The sequence below is a fragment of the Salvelinus fontinalis genome, chromosome 33 (genome assembly GCF_029448725.1).
Source record: "Salvelinus fontinalis isolate EN_2023a chromosome 33, ASM2944872v1, whole genome shotgun sequence".
Lineage (NCBI taxonomy): Eukaryota > Metazoa > Chordata > Actinopteri > Salmoniformes > Salmonidae > Salvelinus > Salvelinus fontinalis.
The window spans coordinates 7,694,276-7,710,244 of record NC_074697.1 but is presented as its reverse complement, the minus strand read 5'-3'; the positions used below and the strand labels follow the sequence as shown (position 1 = coordinate 7,710,244).

Here is a 15,969-nt window from a genome sequence, read left to right as displayed (position 1 = left end):
CACTGACCGACCTAACGCTCCACCATGGGGGAGACTACAGCCCACTGACCCCCCTAAAGCTCCACCATGGGGGAGACTACAGCCCACTGACCGACCTAAAACTCCACCATGGGGGAGACTACAGCCCACTGACCGACCTAACGCTCCACCATGGGGGAGACTACAGCCCACTGACCCCCCTAAAGCTCCACCATGGGGGAGACTACAGCCCACTGACCGACCTAACGCTCCACCATGGGGGAGACTACAGCCCACTGACCGACCTAACGCTCCACCATGGGGGAGACTACAGCCCACTGACCCCCCTAAAGCTCCACCATGGGGGAAACTACAGTCCACTGACCGACCTAACGCTCCACCATGGGGGAGACTACAGCCCACTGACCCCCCTAAAACTCCACCATGGGGGAGACTACAGCCCACTGACCCCCCTAAAGCTCCACCATGGGGGAAACTACAGTCCACTGACCGACCTAAAGCTCCACCATGGGGGAGACTACAGCCCACTGACCCCCCTAAAGCTCCACCATGGGGGAGACTACAGCCCACTGACCCCCCTAAAGCTCCACCATGGGGGAGACTACAGCCCACTGACCCCCCTAAAGCTCCACCATGGGGGAGACTACAGCCCACTGACCGACCTAAAACTCCACCATGGGGGAGACTACAGCCCACTGACCGACCTAACGCTCCACCATGGGGGAGACTACAGCCCACTGACCGACCTAAAGCTCCACCATGGGGGAGACTACAGCCCACTGACCGACCTAACGCTCCACCATGGGGGAGACTACAGCCCACTGACCCCCCTAAAGCTCCACCATGGGGGAGACTACAGCCCACTGACCCCCCTAAAGCTCCACCATGGGGGAGACTACAGCCCACTGACCCCCCTAAAGCTCCACCATGGGGGAGACTACAGCCCACTGACCGACCTAAAACTCCACCATGGGGGAGACTACAGCCCACTGACCGACCTAACGCTCCACCATGGGGGAGACTACAGCCCACTGACCCCCCTAAACCCCTGCCATGGGAAACACATGGCACAGATATGTGAAATAACAGCATCACAGCTGTAATAGAAACACACACACACACACACACACACACACACACACACACACACACACACACACACACACACACACACACACACACACACACACACACACACACACCACCAGCTAACCAAAACAGTCAGAGCAGAGAGGGTGGTGCTGAAGGAAAGGGTGGAGAGGTGAAACTGACAAAGGAAAGAATGGCCCCCTCTCTCTGCCTCTGACATCATCAGGGTAGACTGGGCTGGGCTGGGGGGGGTTACGGTAGACTGGGCTGGGCTGGGGGGGTTAGGGTAGACTGGGCTGGGCTGAGGGGATTAGGGTAGACTGGGCTGGGGGGGGTTAGGGTAGACTGGGCTGGGCTGGGGGGGGGGGGTTAGGGTAGTCTGGGCTGGGCTGGGGGGGTTAGGGTAAACTGGGCTGGTGGGGGGGGGGGGGTTAGGGTAGACTGGACTGGGCTGGGGGGGGGTTAGGGTAGACTGGGCTGGGCTGGGGGGGTTAGGGTAGACTGGGCTGGGCTGGGGGGGGGTTAGGGTAGTCTGGGCTGGGCTGGGGGGGTTAGGGTAGACTGGGCTGGGCTGGGTTAGGGTAGACTGGGCTGGGCTGGGCTGGGGGGGGGTTAGGGTAGACTGGGCTGGGGGGGGTTAGGGTAGACTGGCCTGGGCTGGGGGGGGTTATGGTAGACTGGGCTGGGCTGGGGGGGTTATGGTAGACTGGGCTGGGCTGGGGGGGGTTAGGGTGTGTGTGTCTGCAACAGAGAGAAAGAGGCATTCAACTCCTCTCAATGGATACAGTGATCTGCTGGCCTTACATCTTCTATTTACCTTCCCCCTCTTCCTCCTCCTCCTCTTCCTCAAAGTAGAGGCTCAAAATAACTCAAATAAACACACAAACACACAGGCTTAGTTTATCCTCTGTCTGTGTTTCTCTACAGCCTCCAAACCCACACATGCGGTCCTGTCTCGCTTCTCTTTGATTCAGTCAGTACAGCACCAGACCAGGACAGTGTCTTGTCAGCACCAGACCAGAACAGTGTCTTGTCAGTACAGCACCAGACCAGGACAGTGTCTTGACAGCACCAGACCAGGACAGTGTCTTGACAGCACCAGACCAGGACAGTGTCTTGTTAGCACCAGACCAGGACAGTGTCTTGATAGCACCAGACCAGGACAGTGTCTTGTCAGCACCAGACCAGGACAGTGTCTTGACAGCACCAGACCAGGACAGTGTCTTGACAGCACCAGACCAGGACAGTGTCTTGTCAGCACCAGACCAGGACAGTGTCTTGACAGCACCAGACCAGGACAGTGTCTTGACAGCACCAGACCAGGTCAGTGTCTTGACAGCACCAGACCAGGACAGTGTCTTGACAGCACCAGACCAGGACAGTGTCTTGTCAGCACCAGGCCAGGACAGTGTCTTGACAGCACCAGACCAGGACAGTGTCATGTCAGCACCAGACCAGGACAGTGTCTTGACAGCACCAGACCAGGACAGTGTCTTGACAGCACCAGACCAGGACAGTGTCTTGTCAGCACCAGACGAGGACAGTGTCTTGTCAGTACAGCACCAGACCAGGACAGTGTCTTGTCAGCACCAGACCAGGACAGTGTCTTGTCAGCACCAGACCAGGACAGTGTCTTGTCAGCACCAGACGAGGACAGTGTCTTGTCAGTACAGCACCAGACCAAGACAGTGTCTTGTCAGCACCAGACCAGGACAGTGTCTTGACAGCACCAGACCAGGACAGTGTCTTGACAGCACCAGACCAGGACAGTGTCTTGACAGCACCAGACCAGGACAGTGTCTTGACAGCACCAGACCAGGACAGTGTCTTGACAGCACCAGACCAGGACAGTGTCTTGACAGCACCAGACCAGGACAGTGTCTTGTCAGCACCAGACCAGGACAGTGTCTTGTCAGCACCAGACCAGGACAGTGTCTTGTCAGCACCAGACCAGGACAGTGTCTTGTCAGCACCAGACCAGGACAGTGTCTTGACAGTACAGCACCAGACCAGGACAGTGTCTTGACAGCACCAGACCAGGACAGTGTCTTGACAGCACCAGACCAGGACAGTGTCTTGACAGCACCAGACCAGGACAGTGTCTTGACAGCACCAGACCAGGACAGTGTCTTGTCAGCACCAGACCAGGACAGTGTCTTGTCAGCACCAGACCAGGACAGTGTCTTGTCAGTAGAGCACCAGACCAAGACAGTGTCTTGTCAGCACCAGACCAGGACAGTGTCTTGTCAGTACAGCACCAGACCAGGACAGTGTCTTGTCAGCACCAGACCAGGACAGTGTCTTGTCAGCACCAGACCAGGACAGTGTCTTGTCAGCACCAGACCAGGACAGTGTCATGTCAGCACCAGACCAGGACAGTGTCTTGACAGCACCAGACCAGGACAGTGTCTTGTCAGTAGAGCACCAAACCAAGACAGTGTCTTGTCAGCACCAGACCAGGACAGTGTCTTGTCAGTACAGCACCAGACCAGGACAGTGTCTTGTCAGTACAGCACCAGACCAGGACAGTGTCTTGTCAGCACCAGACCAGGACAGTGTCTTGTCAGTACAGCACCAGACCAGGACAGTGTCTTGTCAGCACCAGACCAGGACAGTGTCTTGACAGCACCAGACCAGGACAGTGTCTTGACAGCACCAGACCAGGACAGTGTCTTGACAGCACCAGACCAGGACAGTGTCTTGACAGCACCAGACCAGGACAGTGTCTTGACAGCACCAGACCAGGACAGTGTCTTGTCAGCACCAGACCAGGACAGTGTCTTGTCAGCACCAGACCAGGACAGTGTCTTGACAGCACCAGACCAGGACAGTGTCTTGACAGCACCAGACCAGGACAGTGTCTTGACAGCACCAGACCAGGACAGTGTCTTGACAGCACCAGACCAGGACAGTGTCTTGTCAGTACAGCACCAGACCAGGACAGTGTCTTGTCAGCACCAGACCAGGACAGTGTCTTGTCAGCACCAGACCAGGACAGTGTCTTGTTAGCACCAGACCAGGACAGTGTCTTGTCAGCACCAGACCAGGACAGTGTCTTGTCAGCACCAGACCAGGACAGTGTCTTGTCAGCACCAGACCAGGACAGTGTCTTGTCAGCACCAGACCAGGACAGTGTCTTGTCAGCACCAGACCAGGACAGTGTCTTGTCAGCACCAGACCAGGACAGTGTCTTGTCAGCACCAGACCAGGACAGTGTCTTGTCAGCACCAGACCAGGACAGTGTCAGCTGGTGATTATCTCTCCATTAGGATCAGGCCCTGAGTTATACGTGGGAGACCAGTACCAGGTGACAGGACTGGTCTAGAACCAGAGAGAACCAGATACACCAGAAAACACTGTAGCCTGTAAGGACCCGAGCAGCACACACATCATCCCTCCACCCCAACGAAGTGAGGTGGGCTAAAGGATATGAGGTCACCTCCAGCCTCGGCGCATGGACAAAACACTGGCATAGGCAGGCACACACACACTTCCTGTTATTGTCCATGCCAGAGAGGATAACAGGGCACTCAGACCACAGGATATCCTGACCAGACCAGAGAGAGGGAGAGACGGAGAGGGAGAGAAAGAAAGAGGTAGAAAGGGAGAGAGGGAGGGAGCGGGAGAGAGGAAGAGAAAGAGTGAATGTGACGTGATGCGTGTTGACATTGTCAGCTCAACATCTGAAAAAGAAAGGGATGGATGAAAAGGAAAGAGCAGCAGAAAGTGTAGCAAATCAATCACCAACCCTCCCCCTCTCACTGACACACTCTTCAGCCCTACAGTCACCAACCCCCCCCCTCTCACTGACACACTCTTCAGCCCTAAAGTCACCATCCCTCTCTCTCACTGACACACTCTTCAGCCCTACAGTCACTATCCCTCCCTCTCTCTCACTGACACACTCTTCAGCCCTACAGTCACTATCCCTCTCTCTCACTGACACACTCTTCAGCCCTACAGTCACCATCCCTCTCTCTCACTGACACACTCTTCAGCCCTACAGTCACCATCCCTCTCTCTCACTGACACACTATTCAGCCCTACAGTCACTATCCCTCTCTCTCACTGACACACTCTTCAGCCCTACAGTCACCATCCCTCTCTCTCACTGACACACTCTTCAGCCCTACAGTCACCATCCCTCTCTCTCACTGACACACTCTTCAGCCCTACAGTCACCATCCCTCCCTCTCACTGACACACTCTTCAGCCCTACAGTCACCATCCCTCCCTCTCTCTCACTGACACACTCTTCAGCCCTACAGTCACCATCCCTCCCTCTCTCTCACTGACACACTCTTCAGCCCTACAGTCACCATCCCTCCCTCTCACTGACACACTCTTCAGCCCTACAGTCACCATCCCTCCCTCTCACTGACACACTCTTCAGCCCTACAGTCACCAACCCTCCCTCTCTCTCACTGACACACTCTTCAGCCCTACAGTCACTATCCCTCTCTCTCACTGACACACTCTTCAGCCCTACAGTCACCATCCCTCTCTCTCACTGACACACTCTTCAGCCCTACAGTCACCATCCCTCCCTCTCACTGACACACTCTTCAGCCCTACAGTCACTATCCCTCCCTCTCTCTCACTGACACACTCTTCAGCCCTACAGTCACTATCCCTCTCTCTCACTGACACACTCTTCAGCCCTACAGTCACCATCCCTCTCTCTCACTGACACACTCTTCAGCCCTACAGTCACTATCCCTCTCTCTCACTGACACACTCTTCAGCCCTAAAGTCACCATCCCTCTCTCTCACTGACACACTATTCAGCCCTACAGTCACCATCCCTCTCTCTCACTGACACACTCTTCAGCCCTACAGTCACCATCCCTCCCTCTCTCTCACTGACACACTCTTCAGCCCTACAGTCACTACCCCTCTCTCTCACTGACACACTCTTCAGCCCTACAGTCACCATCCCTCCCTCTCTCTCACTGACACACTCTTCAGCCCTACAGTCACCATCCCTCTCTCTCACTGACACACTCTTCAGTCCTACAGTCACCATCCCTCTCTCTCACTGACACACTCTTCAGCCCTACAGTCACCATCCCTCCCTCTCACTGACACACTCTTCAGCCCTACAGTCACTATCCCTCTCTCTCACTGACACACTCTTCAGCCCTACAGTCACCATCCCTCTCTCTCACTGACACACTCTTCAGCCCTACAGTCACCATCCCTCCCTCTCACACTCTTCAGCCCTAAAGTCACCATCCCTCCCTCTCACTGACACACTCTTCAGCCCTACAGTCACCATCCCTCTCTCTCACTGACACACTCTTCAGCCCTACAGTCACCATCCCTCTCTCTCACTGACACACTCTTCAGCCCTACAGTCACCATCCCTCTCTCTCACTGACACACTCTTCAGCCCTACAGTCACCATCCCTCTCTCTCACTGACACACTCTTCAGCCCTACAGTCACTATCCCTCCCTCTCTCTCACTGACACACTCTTCAGCCCTACAGTCACCATCCCTCTCTCTCACTGACACACTCTTCAGCCCTACAGTCACCATCCCTCTCTCTCACTGACACACTCTTCAGCCCTACAGTCACCATCCCTCTCTCTCACTGACACACTCTTCAGCCCTACAGTCACTATCCCTCTCTCTCACTGACACACTCTTCAGCCCTACAGTCACCATCCCTCTCTCTCACTGACACACTCTTCAGCCCTACAGTCACCATCCCTCTCTCTCACTGACACACTATTCAGCCCTACAGTCACCATCCCTCTCTCTCTCTCACTGACACACTCTTCAGCCCTAGTCACCATCCCTCTCTCTCTCTCACTGACACACTCTTCAGCCCTACAGTCACCATCCCTCTCTCTCACTGACACACTCTTCAGCCCTACAGTCACCATCCCTCTCTCTCACTGACACACTATTCAGCCCTACAGTCACCATCCCTCTCTCTCTCTCACTGACACACTCTTCAGCCCTACAGTCACCATCCCTCTCTCACTGACACACTCTTCAGCCCTACAGTCACCATCCCTCTCTCTCACTGACACACTCTTCAGCCCTACAGTCACCATCCCTCTCTCTCTGACACACTCTTCAGCCCTACAGTCACTATCCCTCTCTCTCACTGACACACTATTCAGCCCTACAGTCACCATCCCTCTCTCTCACTGACACACTATTCAGCCCTACAGTCACCATCCCTCCCTCTCTCTCACTGACACACTCTTCAGCCCTACAGTCACCATCCCTCTCTCTCACTGACACACTCTTCAGCCCTACAGTCACCATCCCTCCCCTCCCTCTCACTGACACACTCTTCAGCCCTACAGTCACTATCCCTCTCTCTCACTGACACACTCTTCAGCCCTACAGTCACCATCCCTCCCTCTCTCTCACTGACACACTCTTCAGCCCTACAGTCACCAACCCTCCCTCTCTCTCACTGACACACTCTTCAGCCCTACAGTCACTATCCCTCTCTCTCACTGACACACTCTTCAGCCCTACAGTCACCATCCCTCTCTCTCACTGACACACTCTTCAGCCCTACAGTCACCATCCCTCCCCTCCCTCTCACTGACACACTCTTCAGCCCTACAGTCACTATCCCTCTCTCACTGACACACTCTTCAGCCCTACAGTCACCATCCCTCCCCTCCCTCTCACTGACACACTCTTCAGCCCTACAGTCACCATCCCTCCCTCTCACTGACACTCTCTTCAGCCCTACAGTCACCTTCAGGATCTTTCTTTCTCTTTGTCTGATCCGGTCATTTTCTATTTCACTCTTAGAACACCCTTCTCATCCCCCCCTCTCTCTCACACACACACACACACACACACACACACACACACACACACACACACACACACACACACACACACACACACACAGTGTTTGTAGAAGTGAGCTGGCTGGCAGAAGAACACTGGCTGACAGGTGAATATGAGCAGTATGTATGGTATATCCGTGTGTGTGTGTGTGTGTGTGTGTGTGTGTGTGTGTGTGTGTGTGTGTGTGTGTGTGTGTGTGTGTGAGAGAGAGTGAGTGAGTGAGTGAGAGAGTCCTCCCCCTCTCTCTCACACACACACACTGTCTCTCACACACACACACACACACACACACACTCTCTCCATCTCTCACACACATAGCAATTATGCAAATGACCCGGCCTTTCCACATCATTTTCCCAGGAACAGAAGAGGAGAGGGGGAGGAGTGGATGAGAAGGGAGGGATGAGAGGAGGAGAGGCTGAGAAGGGAGGGATGAGAGGAGGAGAGGATGAGAAGGGAGGGATGAGAGGAGGAGAGGATGAGAAGGGAGAAATGAGAGGAGGAGAGGATGAGAAGGGAGGGATGAGAGGAGAGGATGAGAAGGGGGGGAGGAGAGAAGGAGAGGAGGAGATGATGAGAAGGGAGGGATGAGAGGAGGAGATGATGAGAAGGGAGGGATGAGAGGATGAGAGGAGGAGAACGGAGGGATGAGAGGAGGAGAGGATGAGAAGGGAGGGATGAGAGGAGGAGAGGATGAGAAGGGGGGAGGAGAGGAGGAGAGGAGGAGATGATGAGAAGGGAGGGATGAGAGGAGGAGAGGATGAGAAGGGGGGGAGGAGAGGAGGAGAGGAGGAGATGATGAGAAGGGAGGGATGAGAGGATGAGAGGATGAGAAGGGAGGGATGAGAGTAGGAGAGGATGAGAAGGGAGGGATGAGAGGAGGAGAGGGGGAGGAGGAAGGGATGAGAGGAGGAAGAGTGAGGGATGAGAGGAGGAAGGGATGAGAGGATGAGGAGGAAGGGATGAGAGGAGGAGTGAGGGATGAGAGGAGGAAGTGATGAGAGGATGAGAAGGGAGGGATGAGAGGAGGAGAGGGGGAGGAGGAAGGGATGAGAGGAGGAGTGAGGGATGAGAGGAGGAAGTGATGAGAGGATGAGAAGGGAGGGATGAGAGGAGGAGAGGGGGAGGAGGAAGGGATGAGAGGAGGAGTGAGGGATGAGAGGAGGAAGTGATGAGAGGATGAGAAAGGAGGGATGAGAGGAGGAGAGGATGAGAAGGGAAGGATGAGAGGAGGAGAGGATGAGAAGGGAAGGATGAGAGGAGGAGAGGATGAGAAGGGAGGGATGAGAGGAGGAGAGGATGAGAAGGGAGGGATGAGAGGTGGAGAGGATGAGAAGGGAGGGATGAGAGGTGGAGAGGATGAGAAGGGAGGGATGAGAGGAGGAGAGAAGGTAAAAGAGGAGAGGGAGGGGCTGAGAAGCTGCAGTGCGGACTCCAGACAGACAATTGTTCTCTAGACAAGGAGAGAGATGCTGCAATACACACACACACACACTACACACAACACACACAACACACTACACGCACACTAAACACAACACACACACACACTACACACCTAGCTCTCACAGTCTCTTGTCAGAATTAGACGTTCATCCATGGTTCTCGAACGTCAAATTTAGAAGTGTTTAAGGTTCAGGTTAGGCATTAACTCTGAATGGTTAAGAGTTACAGTTTGTGATTGGCTTAAAACAAAACTCTCAAAAACAACTTTCTATCGCTGGACTTAAGGCCATCAGCCATCCCTGTCCACAACACCCAAACCTACTTGAAGGTAACAGCACTCACTGGTGCCCCTAGTGGCCGATTTCCACCTCATCTCCCGACGTCCTCAGACATGGATGAATGTCGAATACTGACTTATATCCCCGGTGACCTGGCTGACTACACACGACCACACATGACCACACACTTACACAGAAACACACACACACTCACACAACGTCTTGTAATGGGAATCAATTTAGAATTGATTCCATCGATCGCTGAACACAGAGGTGGAATCAGTCGTCCATATGATTCCCAATTTGATTAAGAATTGTAATCAATTCCTATTCCAACGAGATAAAACACATTGAGAAAAATTCATGAATTAAACAGAACACTGCGCACACACACAGCCTTTTCAGCAGTCCAGTCCTGTCCTGTCTAGTTTAGCCCAGTCCAGTCTTGTCCTGTCTAGTCTAGTCTAGTTTAGCCCAGTCCAGTCCTGTCCTGTCTAGTCTAGTCTAGTTTAGCCCAGTCCAGTCCTGTCTTGTCTAGTTTAGCCCAGTCCAGTCCTGTCCTGTCTAGTCTAGTTTATCCCAGTCCAGTCCTGTCCTGTCTAGTCTAGTTTAGCCCAGTCCAGTCCTGTCTTATCTAGTCTAGTTTAGCCCAGTCCTGTCCTGTCTAGTCTAGTCTAGTTTAGCCCAGTCCAGTCCTGTCTAGTCTAGTTTAGCCCAGTCCTGTCCTGTCTAGTCTAGTTTAGCCCAGTCCAGTCCTGTCTAGTCTAGTTTAGCCCAGTCCAGTCCTGTCTAGTCTAGTTTAGCCCAGTCCTGTCCTGTCTAGTTTAGCCCAATCCAGTCCTGTCTAGTTTAGCCCAATCCAGTCCTGTCTTGTCTAGTCTAGTCTAGTATAGCCTAGTCCAGTCCTGTCCTGTCTAGTCTAGTTTAGCCCAGTCCAGCCCTGTCTGGTCTAGTTTAGCCCAGTCCAGTCCTGTCCTGTCTAGTCTAGTTTAGCCCAGTCCAGTCCTGTCTAGTCTAGTCCAGTCTAGTCCAGTCTAGTTTAGCCCAGTCCAGTCCTGTCCTGTCTAGTCTAGTTTAGCCCAGTCCAGTCCTGTCTAGTCCAGTCTAGTCCTGTCTAGTCTAGTTTAGCCCAGTCCAGTCCTGTCCTGTCTAGTCTAGTTTAGCCCAGTCCAGTCCTGTCTAGTCTAGTTTAGCCCAGTCCAGTCCTGTCTAGTCTAGTCTAGTTTAGCCCAGTCCTGTCCTGTCTAGTTTAGCCCAATCCAGTCCTGTCTTGTCTAGTCTAGTCTAGTTTAGCCCAGTCCAGTCCTGTCCTGTCTAGTCTAGTTTAGCCCAGTCCAGTCCTGTCTAGTCTAGTTTAGCCCAGTCCAGTTCTGTCCTGTCTAGCCTAGTTTAGCCCAGTCCAGTCCTGTCTAGTCTAGTCCAGTCTAGTCCAGTCCAGTCTAGTTTAGCCCAGTCCAGTCCTGTCTAGTCTAGTCCAGTCTAGTCTAGTTTAGCCCAGTCCAGTCCTGTCCTGTCTAGCCTAGTTTAGCCCAGTCCAGTCTAGTCTAGTCCAGTCCTGTCTAGTCTAGTCTAGTTCAGCCCAGTCCTGTCTAGTCTAGTTTAGCCCAGTCCTGTCTAGTCCAGTCCAGTCTAGTCTGCCCCTACCACAGAACTACTCCATGTGTGTGTGCAGGAGGAGTGGCATCAGGAGAAATGACACTGGAAGGCCTGTCATCCACACACACCGCGAATCCACACACACACAAACACCTCCACACACACACACACACACACACACACACACACACACACACACACACACACACACACACACACACACACACACACCTCCACACACACACACACACGCCTCCACACACACACACACACACACACACACCTCCACACACACACAAATGTTTTGGTCTTCGATCCTCGTGGGGACCTAAAATGTATTTCAACCCTAAACCTTACCATAACCTTAACTCTAAACCCTACCATAACCTTAACCCTACCATAACCTTAACCCTAAACCTTACCATAAACCTTACCATAATCTTAACTCTAAACCCTACCATAACCTTAACTCTAAACCCTACCATAACCTTAACCCTAAACCTTACCATAAACCTACCATAACCTTAACCCTACCATAACCTAAACCCTACCCATAACCTAAACCCTACCATAACCTAAACCCTACCATAACCTAAACCCTACCATAACCTAAACCCTACCATAACCTAAACCCTACCATAACCTAAACCCTACCATAACCTAAACCCTACCATAACCTAAACCCTACCATAACCTAAACCCTTAACCATACCATAACCTAAACCCTAAACCTTACCATAACCTAAACCCTACCATAACCTAAAAACTACCATAACCTAAACCCTACCATAACCTAAACCTTACCATAACCTAAACCCTACCATAACCTAAACCTTACCATAACCTAAACCTTACCATAACCTAAACCTTACCATAACCTAAACCTTACCATAAACTTAACCCTACCATAACCTAAACCATACCATAACCTTAACCTTACCATAACCTAAAAACTACCATAACCTAAACCCTACCATAACCTAAACCCTACCATAACCTAAACCCTACCATAACCTAAACCCTACCATAACCTTAACCCTACCATAACCTTAACCCTACCATAACCTTAACCCTACCATAACCTTAACCCTACCATAACCTTAACCCTACCATAACCTTAACCCTACCATAACCTAAACCCTACCATAACCTTACCATAACCTAAACCTTACCATAACCTAAACCCTACCATAACCTAAACCCTACCATAACCTTAACCTTACCATAACCTAAACCTTACCATAACCTAAACCCTACCATAACCTAAACCCTACCATAACCTAAACTCTTAACTCTACCATAACCTAAACCCTACCATAACCTTACCATAACCTTAACCCTACCATAACCTAAACCTTACCATAACCTAAACCCTAAACCTTACCATAACCTAAACCTTACCATAACCTAAACCCTACCATAACCTAAACCCTACCATAACCTAAACCCTACCATAACCTAAACCCTACCATAACCTAAACCCTACCATAACCTAAACCTTACCATAACCTAAACCTTACCATAACCCTACCATAACCTTAACCCTACCATAACCTTAACCCTAAAGCCTACCATAACCTAAACCCTACCATAACCTTAACCCTACCATAACCTTAACCCTACCATAACCTTAACCCTACCATAACCCTACCATAACCTTAACCCCACCATAACCTTAACCCTAAAGCCTACCATAACCTAAACCCTACCATAACCTTACCATAACCTTAACCCTACCATAACCTTAACCCTAAACCCTACCATAACGCTGACTTTAACACGTAACCCTAAACCCTACCATAACCTTAACGCTGACCTTTACCCCTAACCCTAATTCTAACCCTAAACCTTAACCCCTACGCTTAAAATAGCCTTTGTGCTCATGAGGACGTGGGGAATGTCCCCAAGAGGGAGAATTGTCCTTGTTTTACTATCCTTGTGGGGACCTAAGTCTACACAAGGATAGAAGAACCAACCCACACACACAAGCACGCAAGCCGTATAACCAAGCTATAGGCACACACAGCATGGGAGGACTTTGATTGACAGCTGATAATTAGAGGAGCATGTCTGACATACCATAAAGATTAGAGGTCAAATGACAGGGCAGAACTCCCTCCCCCTCCCTCACATTCTCTCCCGCACATTCTCTCCCTCGCACTCTCTCCCTCGCACTCTCTCCCTCGCACTCTCTCCCTCGCACTCTCTCCCTCGCACTCTCTCCCTCGCACTCTCTCCCTCGCACTCTCTCCCTCGCACTCTCTCCCTCGCACTCTCTCCCTCGCACTCTCTCCCTCGCACTCTCTCCCTCGCACTCTCTCCCTCGCACTCTCTCCCTCGCACTCTCTCCCTCGCACTCTCTCCCTCGCACTCTCTCCCTCGCACTCTCTCCCTCGCACTCTCTCCCTCGCACTCTCTCCCTCGCACTCTCTCCCTCGCACTCTCTCCCTCGCACTCTCTCCCTCGCACTCTCTCCCTCGCACTCTCTCCCTCGCACTCTCTCCCTCGCACTCTCTCCCTCGCACTCTCTCCCTCGCACTCTCTCCCTCGCACTCTCTCCCTCGCACTCTCTCCCTCGCACTCTCTCCCTCGCACTCTCTCCCTCGCACTCTCTCCCTCGCACTCTCTCCCTCGCACTCTCTCCCTCGCACTCTCTCCCTCGCACTCTCTCCCTCGCACTCTCTCCCTCGCACTCTCTCCCTCGCACTCTCTCCCTCGCACTCTCTCCCTCGCACTCTCTCCCTCGCACTCTCTCCCTCGCACTCTCTCCCTCGCACTCTCTCCCTCGCACTCTCTCCCTCGCACTCTCTCCCTCGCACTCTCTCCCTCGCACTCTCTCCCTCGCACTCTCTCCCTCGCACTCTCTCCCTCGCACTCTCTCCCTCGCACTCTCTCCCTCGCACTCTCTCCCTCGCACTCTCTCCCTCGCACTCTCTCCCTCGCACTCTCTCCCTCGCACTCTCTCCCTCGCACTCTCTCCCTCGCACTCTCTCCCTCGCACTCTCTCCCTCGCACTCTCTCCCTCGCACTCTCTCCCTCGCACTCTCTCCCTCGCACTCTCTCCCTCGCACTCTCTCCCTCGCACTCTCTCCCTCGCACTCTCTCCCTCGCACTCTCTCCCTCGCACTCTCTCCCTCGCACTCTCTCCCTCGCACTCTCTCCCTCGCACTCTCTCCCTCGCACTCTCTCCCTCGCACTCTCTCCCTCGCACTCTCTCCCTCGCACTCTCTCCCTCGCACTCTCTCCCTCGCACTCTCTCCCTCGCACTCTCTCCCTCGCACTCTCTCCCTCGCACTCTCTCCCTCGCACTCTCTCCCTCGCACTCTCTCCCTCGCACTCTCTCCCTCGCACTCTCTCCCTCGCACTCTCTCCCTCACACTCTCTCCCTCGCACTCTCTCCCTCGCACTCTCTCCCTCGCACTCTCTCCCTCGCACTCTCTCCCTCACACTCTCTCCCTCACACTCTCTCCCTCGCACTCTCTCCCTCGCACTCTCTCCCTCACACTCTCTCCCTCGCACTCTCTCCCTCGCACTCTCTCCCTCGCACTCTCTCCCTCACACTCTCTCCCCCCTCTTCCTTCCTCTACTTCACTCTCCCTCCTTCTGACCGACCGACCGCCTTGATTCTGACCGACCGCCTTGATTCTGACCGATCGACCGCCTTGATTCTGACCGACTGACCGCCTTGATTCTGACCGACCGACCGCCTTGATTCGAACCGACCGACCGCCTTGATTTGGACCGACCGACTTGATTCGGGCCGACCGACCGCCTTGATTCGGGCTTATGTAGCAAACAGTGAAATGGTGTTTCTTACATTGGATTATAGTGGAGACTCAGAGCTACAAAATGGTATATAATACACTGCATTTGAGGAACAATGGGAAAGTAATTCTGCTTTGAAAGTTGATAGACTTGTAACCCCACTTTTGAGAAAATGGCCTTTGAATTTGGTGCCTACTGGAGAGCTCTAGCCCCACCCATCTCTTTAAGGGTTGGTCTAAGCATTCTGTCCCAACAGAAGCAGTCAAGCACCCAAGCTAACGTTGGCTAGCTTGCTAGCTACTTCCAGATACAAATGAGAGAACAGCTCACTGACCATTTTACTCACCCTAGCAGAGCTGGGTAGGCTGTTTTTATGTCATTCAGAGCTTTGGTGACTGCAACTGTGCTGCTGGCAACAATTTACGTTTTTTTTGTCAACGTTTACGGCCATATTCAACGGGTGTCTATCGGAGTAGATGGCCAGAGTGAATTTACCAGCTACGTCTATCAACAGATGTCGCAGTGACATCATTAACATTCTATTGAAATAGTTACTTGCATAGTGTAGTCTTTTGTTAAGACATGTAGCTAGCTAGCTAGCTAGGTAAACAATGAACCATAATCCCAACACATGGTGTTACTACCCTGCATGAATCTGCCGGTAACTAACCAACCAGGTTCAATGTTAGCTAGCTAAACATTAGGCTCTAACTAGCAAAGCAAATGGCTCTGAGATACGAATAATAAGATCATACATGTAATGTTAGCTAGCGAGCCAGTTAATGTTAGCTAGCTAGCTAACAGTACAATTTAACTTTCTGACAAAATTAGAAACGTGTAATAGCTGAAACTGTAGCTAGCTANTACACCACTCCTAGGGTCAGATATTGAGAGTTAAGGTCAAGCCTGGCTAGAAGCCACTCTACATCACTCTACACCACTCCTAGGGTCAGATAGAGAGTTAAGGTCCAGCCTAGCTAGAAGCCACT

At 52.5% G+C, this 15,969-nt stretch overlaps 1 protein-coding gene across 2 annotated transcripts in view; it reads right to left on the bottom strand.

The window, feature by feature from the left end:
• LOC129831702 (F-BAR and double SH3 domains protein 2-like) overlaps positions 1-15,969 on the bottom strand; it is a 116,977-nt gene that overhangs the window by 69,887 nt on the left and 31,121 nt on the right. The window lies entirely within an intron of this gene.